This window comes from Apium graveolens, chromosome 3, assembly GCF_009905375.1.
Source record: "Apium graveolens cultivar Ventura chromosome 3, ASM990537v1, whole genome shotgun sequence".
NCBI lineage: Eukaryota > Viridiplantae > Streptophyta > Magnoliopsida > Apiales > Apiaceae > Apium > Apium graveolens.
The window spans coordinates 89,151,499-89,164,046 of NC_133649.1; positions in this window are offsets into that span (position 1 = coordinate 89,151,499).

Sequence of the window (12,548 nt, forward strand, 5' to 3'; positions counted from 1 at the left end):
TAATACTATGGACTTATAACCGTCCTATAATATCACCGGAATGATTCCCGGGTTTTATCTTAAATCCCGACCGACTCTCGGTTTATATATATACGTCACGCTTAAAGCGGAATAACATTTCACAATATATACTTATCGTACAACATCGCTATATTATGCGAAAATTCAACAACTACGTATCATGGCAAACATGGTATTTATGCAATGATAATAAAAAAATCCTTTCACACACACAGTAAAGAGTTGGATTCGTAAACTTGCCTGGGTATCTTGAGGTGGAGGATGCTCTAGGTTCTGCTCGGAAATCTATAACCATAAACACAATTCACTTCATTAGGTCCCGTTCTAATTTACGGCGACTCGCACTCATGTGCTACTTATTATTCACCCTCTCAAATTATACTACCCTTATTATTCCTTTAAGTCATTATTCACATTATGGTCGTTTCATTTTTCTAAGTATCTTAGGTTTATTCTCATTATCGTCGTCGGCTCCCCGTATGGATTCTTACGGTTTCTACTCGCGCGGTCTCGGCTCCGATATTTTTATAAAATTGAGAAATCATTATTTTCACTTGAAATTTTTATGGAAGTTAGGAAAATCAATATATTACTCTCTGTAAAAATATCATGATTTATGAACACTTTTAAATCGATCCTTTATATTTTCAAAGTTTGTGATTTGTAGCAGTTTTTATCGCGTAAATCACTTTTACTAAAACGACCATAACTTTTGATCCGTAAATCGGAATCAAGCGATTCAAGCGCCTAAACGATCCTTATACATTTTATCATAATCAAGGGTTATTTTTCAAGAAACTACAGTTTACAACTTTGGGACTTTCAGCAGAAACTTAAGGTTACGATTTGTTGGTTTTAACGGAGTTATGTTTACGATCGGGGTTTCGTTTACACCCTAACTCTTAACACAACCACCGACAATCATCATTTCATCATCAACACACAAACTACTCTCAATAACATTATGTTCTTGAGGCAACAACAATCAAACTTAAATCTTCTTAACTTAAACACCAAGATTTCATCAATACCACTCATTGAACTAGGTTTACTACCACATACTAAATGGATATTAAAATGAATCTTAAATAAAGTTGTGTAATATCCGGAATATATCGTGTAATTATTTTTGCTAATAAATAATTATTATATGTTTAGTATTTATTTTGTGAATTATTTGTTAAGTGTTAAATGTGTTTAGATGTTTAAAATATTATTAATTGAGTATTTTAATTTTTATATCTCCAAATAAAATATAGATAATTGTCATATCTTCCTAATTATTTTTATGTTGATTTATGAATTTATAGGAATCATATGGATTTTATAAAATCTTTTTTCAGGTATTTAAAATCTATTTTATAAAAACGGGAACCAACCTACGTCATCCGTTTTTACGTTTTTAGAACCCGAAACTCTTCCGAGAACTCCTTCCTAACCTAATTACAATATTCCGAGCATTTTCCATTTTTCAACTTTTTCAATTCGGCGTACGGTTTATCCTGCGCGGGTCCCGGCACAACATTTTTGATACAATATTCGTTTCGGTAAATCAATAAAACTCGTATTTTCGATAAACGGGAGCTTTTTATTAAACTATCACAATTTTCACCTCGTAATACGTGTAACCAGGTGCTGAGACCAAGACCGCAGTACAAATTGTACTGATTTGGATAATAATCCCGAAAACCGATACCGTTTGGATCATTTTTTATAAATAAACGTACCGTTTTATATCCGAATGATCCAGCGGGATACTAATTTTCCGTAAATATAATAACATTTTACCGTATTTTATTTCGTATTAAAATCATTTGCAGTCAGCTAAATATATAATTTTCCAGAGAAAAACCCTAAATTCATAAACCTTTCTGAAAATCAAACAGCAAAACGAAGGTGTTATTGATCTCTGTTTTCAAAGCTTGAGTAACCAAAACGAAGGATTTGAGGAGTACTATCAGATTCTGAGCTTCGTTTTACTGCAGAAACTAAGGTTATTTTTCTATTTTTATTTATTTTTGAATTATTTTTATTAAAAATATGAATTTCTGTTCGGATGATTTTTGTATGATTTGATGATTGCATGTTGTAGAGCTTGTTTTCCTGATGATTTTCATATGTCATACGTCTGATTTGGAGTTCAATAACATGTTCAAAATTGAGTTTAATTTTCGAATTTTGAAATTAGGGTTTATAACCCGTATGAATGTTTTCAATTGAAATTTGGGGCTTTTTGATTTAGGGGTTATTAGCTGTTGATTTAGTGGATTATGTTCCTTATGAAATTTGCAATCAATTGGTATATAGCTCGTTAACAGAGGATGTCTGAATCGATTGGTATGAAATTATGTTCCTTATGTTCCTTATAGTGTTGTTTAGTCCCTGTACTTTTGAAGATGGTGAAGTTCAGTCCCTGAACTTTCCAGAGTTTTCAAAAATAGGATTCCTGTTTTAAAAATATTAAAAATCATATTTCCTATTTATTTTTATTATAAAAATTCGTTTTAATTTCTGAAAATTCCAAAAATTATTATTTTAATTCCAAAAATTATTTTTAATTCAAAAATAAATCTGAATTAATTAATTAATTAATTTTAGTTAATTTTTAATTGATTAATTGGTCAATTAATTCGAAAATTAATTGATTTAATTAATTGATTAATTGATTTTAATTAATTATTTAATTAGATTTAATTATTTAAAAATGATTTAAAAATTTTGAAAAATAGCTTCGAGCTTTAAAATATTATTTTAAATTGTTTTCAAGGCTTGATAATTATTATAAAATTGTTTCGAAGCCAGAATTGGCCAGCCGAACCCTGTTTATTACTCCGAAATTGATCCAACGACCCGTTTACTTCCGAAAAATATTTTAAAAATCATTTTAAATACCAGAAAGCTTGTTTATGACCCGAGACTTCTTTATAAATGTTATATCATTGATTATGTGACGTGTTATGTGCTATGTGACGTGTTGGTTAACTGTCGGTCTATATATTCGATGTTTACTTGTTTATTGCGTAATTTTTAATCCGTTAATCGGATTTGGGTGAAACTAGGGGTAGATAGAAGTATGTTTCGAATAGAATCGTATGAGTTGAATATTGATAGATGCTTATGATATGTGAGCAGAAGAGGTGAGGCGTAGAAAAGGAAAACAAGTAGTCGAGGAGTAAGACAGTGGTGATTGAAAGCGAGTGCAGTATAGTAAGCTAGTACCAGGCAAGTGTTCTGAACTTTTTCGAGATATTGTAGTGATTGATAGTCCTTTTTTATATTACAAGTGCTTTGAAGCACTGAACCCTAAACCCTGATTCCAGTTATTGATCTTGAGCCGTAAACCTGATTCTTTGTAGATCATTGATTGTTGTATACCCAAATACGAACCTCAAATATACGATACTACTCCACAAATACATACAAACTAAATATCAAACACTGAACCAGATTGCTTACACATTCAAACCATTGTATCTTATGCTTTGAAAGACCAAATCCTTGAAACCCTAAAACATTGATTCCTTGTTATCCAATTCTTTCATTACCTAGCATCCATGCTTTGAAAATGCCATATTGATCCTTATGCAGATTGAAACCATTTTCATTATTGAACGTCCAATGTTGTTAATGATTCTGTTTATTGCTTATTACTGTTTATTCTGTTATTATGTTAGAATTGGATTATTTTTTTTTATAAAATTGTGGACCAGATTCGTGGTCAGACCGTATAATGGTCAAGTTAGGCCAATATGTGCCTTGGATCCAGTAATTAGAGCAGTGCTATGTGCTTTGCTCGGGGTTAGTGCGTGACTGATCAGCAGCCTAACCTTGGTTTTTTTTGAAAAATATATCCAATTCTAAATCATAATCTATTGTTCACTTGATACCATAACCATTTTCACCTGATGATCATTATTCTCAGTTTTATCATTGTGAATTGCTGAGCTAGTTAGCTCATTTGTGCGATGTTGTTTATGTTCTTTTCCAATTAAGAAGGAACCGGTTGGTACTGAGGATCCCCAGTCCAGCGCAAGAGCTAGGGGTTCAGGTTGATCGAGTTGAGCTAGTAGGCTTCTTTTGGAATAATTTAAGTTTGTAAAAGTTTGTAATAATGTTTAATACTCAATTCTGAGTTTGAATAGTTGGGATTTAAACGTTTGTAATATAAGTAGATATGCTTGGCTTGAGTACATACTTTAACCTGTTGCGATCGTGGTAGTTGGTAAGTAGGGTCACTGCATATTATTATTATCTCTTATTATTGTTATAAGCAGGTTATAAATATAGGTGTGTGTGTGGACCCCCAAACTTCTGACCCGGTTTGGAGGGCGCCACAAGTTGGGCCAAAGATTTTTAACCTTTCTTGAAATCTTGAGATGTGTTATTGAGGATTGTGAGGGCTTGGAAGTGCTTGGTATGATTTTTGGAACCCTAAAAACTACATTGAAATCTGAGAAAACCAAAGAGAGGTTACTATTCATACTATTCACTAGTGACGTTTCTTGATTATTTTCATCCATCAAACCTTGATAAAAAAGATGAAAGAATTTTTCTTACCTTAGTTTAATTGCTAGGAAGCTTGAGAATTAATGGAATGATTTTACCATGGCTAGAACTTGAGTTATGATTTTGGATTTCTTTGTTTTTCTTCAAGGAGCCGAATGGAAGGTTGAAGAAGAGAGGGTATTTATACTTGCTTTTCTTGGTTGCTTCTCTTGGTTGCTTCTCTAGGTTGCTTCCAGGAAATGGAGTGTGATATCTTCCACTTGATTTTTATTCCTCCTAGGTTGAATCCTAGGTTTTATTCTTGCTGCAAATCTTGGGTGACAAAATCTAAGTAGCTTGCTAGGTTACAAGCTAACTACATGGGTTAGCTTCCTTAGCACTCTATTTTGCTAGCTAGCTTGATCATTCCTATGGTTAGCTTACTATTGATGAAGTAACCATGGTTTACTTTCTTACCATGGTTTAGTTAGTGCGTTACGTTTATTTAATCGTTTATGTATTCTCTCTCGGTCTCTTAAACGTTTTCGTAATACTTATTCGTAAATGGTTCGCGACGTAATTCCTTTAGTATTTATTCCTTATATTTTTAATTATCATACTTGAATATAAATCCGTAGGGTTTAATCTCGTAATTATATTATGATCCCCGTAATCCTCGATGGGTCGTAAATACGGTCATTTTCAAAGTTCATTTTCTTCGAAAACTAATAGCGTTTACATACACTTATTTGGTATGTATAATCGTAATATCACTCCGAAACTCATTTTCTCATGTACTACATAGTGTGGGCTCAAAAGTTTTTCCCGTCTGCAGGGTTACTATTCATTAAACGGTTTACAAGGTCTCAAAATTTCGAGTTATTACACAAAATCTTCTATAAGCAACGATATTCCAAATTGAATAGAATATAAGATCTAAACCAAAAGGAAGTAGGCATCCTAAACTAAATAGAATAATAATGCAAACTTATCATTATTTTTTCCTTCAATTTATGAATATTATTTGTTGGACAAAATTTTAAATCATCATTAAATTAAACATAAGTTCGTGAGCTTCGTGTGGGCTATAAAATCGTCAAATTCTGATTTATAGAACTCAAGATAGAGCGGAAATAAAATCAAACAAAACTCGATATTTTTTTTATTTGTTTGAACTTTAATTTGATTTTTTTTACTATTTCAATTAATAAATATCTGTTAAATAAAAATAAAATATGTGTGCATTGTACATCGAAACATTAAAATGTTGGTAGTTGGCTTATATAATACTTGTGATATATATAGTACTACCCTCAGTCTTGGCCAATTGTTATCGTTTTTGAGAGAGTGTTTGGCACGTATTTAAGATGAATATTAAGTATATTTTTATAATTTTTTTAAAAAAAAAAATTCTTTTCCTGAATAAAAGTATAATGCTTTAAACTTTTTATTCATAAAAAGATTTTTTTTGAAGAAAATAGTAGAACTATATTTTCTATTTATCTTAAAATGCGTGTCAGACACTTTCTTAAAAATGAATAATAATTGGGAGGGACGGAGGGATGTACTTTATTTTATTTAATAGACGAGATGCTTTTGTATCAATATGATTTATGCTAGTTTTTCAAAACCTAGATAGAGGATAATTCGTTCCGTCAGTGTAATGGCCTTTAAAATAAGATGAATAATATACACTATTCATCATTAAAATAAAATTATACTACTGTCTAGGTTAAAATAATTTAAAATCAAACTAAATATAGTAGTTTGGCATTTTGGTTGGTATAATGGATTTCGGGAAAAAAATAAATAATAAAAATTATTATATTCCGCTAAAAATATGTTATTCCCTAACATGTTACATAGTGAATTCTCAATGATCAGAAGAAGCTCAGGATCTGGCTGTTCGGGATGTCATCAGGATCTGATGTACCGTCAGGATTTGGTATGTCATCAGGATTTGTATGACATCAGTATTTTGAAGACAGTCAACATTAGAGGATTGTTCTGTTCCTTATAATGTGGAGCAGATATCTGTTACGTCTGAGATATAGGACTTTATCTGTTTAGTTTAAGATATGTATCAGTTTTAATTAGTTTTTGATATTGCATATCTTAGATTAATCTGTTGTAGCTGTGTAGTATATAAACACAATTTAGGTCATCACTTAGTAAGAATTACACTCGAGGATCATTCGACCTAGCAGCTCTCAAGAACATCAGTATTTCTTGAAGAGGATTTTGTAACAGTTTTTATCAGATATATAAAAAGCTGTTATATTTTATTACTTATTCAAACATATTATACAATTGTATCCGACCCCCCTTAAACAATTATATCTTTACTGGTAACAATTGGTATCAGAGCTCACTGATAAATTTACAATCGGAAACGATCTAAACCATGTCTCTGAACAAGTATGAAGCATTAAAATTCCCATTCTGAAAAAGACTGAATATCCAACATGGAAGGTGAAGATGCTCATGTACCTGGAAGCTACATATCCAGATTATCTAGACGTAATTAATGATGGACCCTTCATGCCAACAAAATTGGTGCCTGCAACTCCTACGGTTGCTGAACATTATCAACTGAAGGAGAAGACAGAATGGACACCAGAAGAAAAAGTAGTTGTGATAAAAGATGCAAAGGTAAGAAACATTTTGCATAAACACTCTTGATTCTGTTATGTCAAACAGGGTTATAGCCTACAAGACTGCCAAAGAGATCTGGGATGCTCTTGAAACTCAATGTCAAGGAACCATGGCCATCAAGAAGAACAGAAGGGCTGTTCTGATTGAAGAATATGAACACTTTGAGGCCAAGCCTGATGAAACCCTCACTGACATCTATGACAGATTTTTGACTCTGCTAAATAATCTGTCTTTGGTGGGAAAGGTGTATGATCGAGAGGATTCAAACACCAAGTTTTTGAGAGCTTTGAGTGATGAATGGGAGACTCAGACTTCAATCATACGACATCCATATGATCTGGACGTAATTACTCTGAATGAAGTCTATGGCATGCTGAGAACTCATGATTTGGAGGTTCGGCAAAGGAGAGAGAGGAAAAAGCAATAAAGGGAAATTGTTGCTTTGAAAGTCAATGATAAAGCTTCAAAAGAAAAGTCTGTTGGAGCTGTACGAAAGAAGAACAAATTTCCAGAATCAGATACTGATGATTCATCATCAAATCCTGATGATGATACTGATTCAGAAACTAATGAGAACATGACAGATTCTTATGTCATGCAAATGGCCGCATTGCTGGTTAAGAGCTTCAGGAGAATGCAATTCAGGAAGTCTAGGAACAACAGAAGCTTCAGGAAGAAGTTCACTGGAGGTGAAAAGAAGTTAACTGGGAGAAAAGATTGAAAGGACTCTAAAGCTGGGAAGCTAGAAATGACAAAGATTAAGTGCTACAACTGTGATGAACCTGGTCACTTTGCCTCAGAGTGCAAGAAACAAAGCATGATAAGGGAAGACAAAGCCCTGATCACTTCAAGCAAGAATTGGATGGACTCCTCTGACTCTGAAGGTGAAAACACATGCTATGCACTGATGGCCAGTCTTGATGATCCTGTTGCTTCTGAGCCTAAGGTACAGACTCCTTTCTTCTCTTTTGATACTGAAAATATATCTGAATTGAAATCTATTCTTAAATCTTTGCATGGTAGTTTATGAATAAGACCTTAGAAAATGATAGACTTATAACTGAAATTAAGATCTTGAAATCTAGGAATGATTAGTTAGATTCTGACTTTATTCATCAGATAGATTTGAAGAAAGAATGTGAGAGAGCTAAACATACAGTTAATATTCTTGAGTCTAGATACAGTATGTTAGAAGAGGATCTAGAAAATGAGAGAAAAACCCTTAACGCCTGGACTGATTCAGGCAAAAAGGTTCATGAGATGATCTCAAAGAAAAACTGGAAAGAATGCCTAGGCTATAAAGATGGAATTAAAGATGTTGACACTGAAAATAAAATTTCTCTTAAAACTCCTGTTAAGTTTATTTCATCAGAAGCTGATGAACCCAAATCCACTTTTGAAAAGGGTTCTATATCAGTATCACAAGAAAATCTGGTAAATGATAAAAACTCAAAGAAAGAAAAGCAAGGAAACCATTAAGTCTGTTAAGAAAGAAAAGAACATAGGACTTTTGTCAGCAAGACAATTGAAAAAGAAAATATCTGAGGTTACTGATAAACCTCAAGTAAAGAGTAAAAAAAAAAGGAATGGTAAGCAAGGTATTTCTAAGGATTCAAATTACAAGGTTGTTCCCAATGCTCCTAGGAAAACTTGTTTTAACTGTGGAAATACTAATCATCTTGCTATTGATTGCAGGATGAATAAGAAAAGGAAAACTGCTATTCCTGAGTCTGATGTTAGGGGTAGATCAGTATTTTATAAACCACAAAATCCTTGTTTTCGTTATGGTAGTAGTTGGCATTCGATTTATACTTGTAGTTCTTATCACAAGTTGTATCACAATTACTATGAACCTTTGCCTAAGTTTAATAAAGTTGCTTGTGTGATTAGTTCTGTTGATTTTACTAAACTTGCTTCTGACAAGACAAATCCTGACAAAGGAAAGACTATCAAAAGTACTCCTGACACACAAAGACTTAAGTTGTCCAAAAAGAGGGCCCAATAAGTATGGGTCCTTTAAAAATCCTTCTAATTAATTATTCTTCTGATTGTAGGGTAACAAGAAAAATACACTTGTCTTGGATAGTGGATGTTCAGGACATATGACTGGAAATAAATCCCTGCTGTCAGAATTTGAGAAGAAGGCTGGCCCAGATGTATCTTATGGAGATGGAAATGTAGGACATACTCTGGGATATGGCAACTTGATGATTGGAAAGGTAGCAATAGAGAATGTAGCTCTGGTGGAAGGACTGAAGCATAATCTTCTGAGCATCAGTCAAATCATTGACAGAGGTTATCATGTTGTATTCTATGACTCACACTGCGAAGTTGTTCATAACAAGTCAAAGAAAATTGTCTTGATAAGATACAGATATGGTAACACTTATGAAGCAAGACTAAATGAAAGTCTTGAAAAGGAAGCTACTTGCCTTATCTCTAAGGCATCAGTAGATGAGAGCTGGAACTGGCATAAGAAGCTCTCACATCTCAACTTCAGCTCAATCAATGAACTTGCCAAGAAGGAGCTTGTAAGAGGATTGCCAAACATGCTATACTCAAGTGATGGTCTTTGTGATGCTTGCCAAAAGTCTAAACAAAGAAGAGTATCTTTCAAAAGCAAAACATAATTCTCTATCTCTGAGCCATATATCACATGCTGCACCTGGACCTTTTTGGACCAGTGAACATAATGTCCATCAATAAGAAAAGGTACACACTTGTAATTGTTGATGATTTCACTAGATATACATGGCTCTATTTTCTACACAGGAAAGATGAAGCTCCAGAAATTCTTCTGGACTACATAAGGCAAATTGAAAATGGATCTACTCACAAAGCGAAAATCCTGAGAAGTGATAATGGCACTGAATTCAAGAACTCAAAGATGGAGGAATTCTGCAAGTATAAAGGCATAGAACAACAATTCTCAGCTCCTGGTACACCTCAGCAAAATGGTATTGTTGAGCGGAAGAACATAACCTTAATTGAAGCTGGAAGAACTCTGCTAGAAGAAGCAAAACTACCCACTTACTTCTGGGCTGAAGCAGTAAACACAACATGTTATACTCAGAATGTCACTCTGATAAATAAACATGGTGTTACTCCTTATCAAATGCTAAAAGAAAAGAAGCCCAGTCTCAAACATCTTCATGTATTTGGATGTAAGTGCTTTGTTTTGAGAACTCATACTGATCAGCTTGGAAAGTTTGAATCAAAGGCTGATGAAGGAATCTTTGTTGGATACTCACCATCAAAAGCTTACAGAGTGTTCAATCTAAGAACACACACTGTAGTAGTCTCCATCAATGTATCTTTTGATGATAAAAAGATTCTTGGTTTTGAAGAAGACACTCATGAAAGTTTAATCTTTGCAAATGAAAAAGCATTGTTGGAATCTGGATCAAACTTTAGTGAACTGTCAAATCCTGATGATCCAAATCCTGACACTCCTTCAGATTATGAAGATAATCATTGTGCTAATGAGCCTGCACAAGTTGAGGGGGAGCAACAACAAAGTTCAGCTAATGATGCTAACACTGAAGAATCATCTCAAAGTTCTTCTCAATCCAATGCTGATTCAACATCAGAAGAACATGAGTCAAGTCCCAATAATTCATCAGGAAATAACCCAACAGATTCAGGGGGAGCCTCAAATGCATTTATGAAGCATATTATTTAGGGGGAGCATCTAGTTCCAGAAGGACACTTCCAAGTGCCAGAAAATGGACTAAAGATTATACTCCTGATCCAATCATTGGAAATCCTGATGATGGTGTAAAGACAAGAAGTGTAACTCAGAATGAATGTTTATATCATAACCTACTTTCAAAAGAAGAGCCAAAGAAAGTAGAAGATGCACTCAAGGATGCAGATTGAGTCATGTATATACAAGAAGAATTGAATGAGTTTTAAAAAATAAAGTGTTGAAGCTGGTACCTAGACCTAAGAACAGGTCAATTGTGGGAAAAAAGTGAGTCTTTAGAAATAAGACTGCTTCTGATGGAACAATCATCAGATGCAAGGCAAGATTGGTGGCAAAAGGATATTCTCAACAGGAAGGTATTGACTATGATGAGATATTTGCTCATGTTGCTAGAATAGAAGCAATCAGAATCTTCTTAGCATATGCTGCTCACAAGAATTCAAAGTCTTCCAGATGGATGTCAAGAGTGCATTTCTCAATGGAGAACTTGAAGAAGAAGTCTATGTTGAACAACCACCAGGATTTGTGGATCCTAAACATCCTGATTATGTTTACAGACTTGATAAAGCACTCTATGGACTGAAGCAAGCACCTAGAGCATGGTATGAAAACCCTTGCTCAGTTTCTACTTGAAAGTGGATTCAAAAGAGGTACAATAGATAAAACCCTATTTATATCTTGATTGCATCTACTTTGAAAACTTATCACACAGTGTTTGATTAGTTGATCCAAAAATGATATCACCCACATAAATTTGAACTAAAAGTAAATCTTTACCTTTATTCAGATATCAAATGAGTATGATGGGAGATATGAGTTACTTCCTAGGCTTGCAGATTAAACAGACTGATAATGGCATCTATATCAATCAGTCCAAGTACACAAGAAATCTACTGAAGAGGTTTAATATGCAAGAAAGTGCAACTGCAAGTACTCTTATGGCAACTGCTACAAAACTTGATCCAAATGAAGGTACATCAGTTGATGTGACAACCTACAAAGGTATGATTGGATCTCTGTTATATCTAACTACTAGCAGGCCAGACATTATGTTTGCCACTTGTTTGTGTGCAAGATTTCAGGCAAATCCAAGGGAGCCACATCTTATTGCAGTAAAAAGAATTTTCAGAGACCTTAAGGGTACTGTTTCTCTTGGACTTTGGTATGTAAGAGAAGCTGATTTTGCATTATGTGGTTATTCATATGCTAATTTTGCTGGATACAAAATAGACAGGAAAAGTACATTAGGAAGCTATCAGTTCTTGGGAGGCAGATTAGTCTCATGGTTCAGCAAGAAGCAGAAATCTATTTCTACTTCAACTGCTGAGGCTGAATATATTGCAGCTGGGAGTTATTGTGCTCAGTTGTTATGGATGAGAAATCAGCTCTTGGACTATGGATTATCATTCTCAAAAAATTCTTATTTATTGTGATAATCAAAGTGCTATTGCTATGACAGGAAATCCGGTGCAACATTCTCTTACAAAGCACATCAGTATCAGATATCACTTCATAAGAGAGCATGTCATGGAAGGAACCATAGAGCTTCATTTTATTCCTACCGAACAGCAGCTGGCTGATATCTTCACAAAGCCATTACCTGAAGCAACATTTACAAAGCTTGTGAATAAACTTGGTATGGTTAATTGAGACAAGTAAATTTTTAATTTCAATTTATATT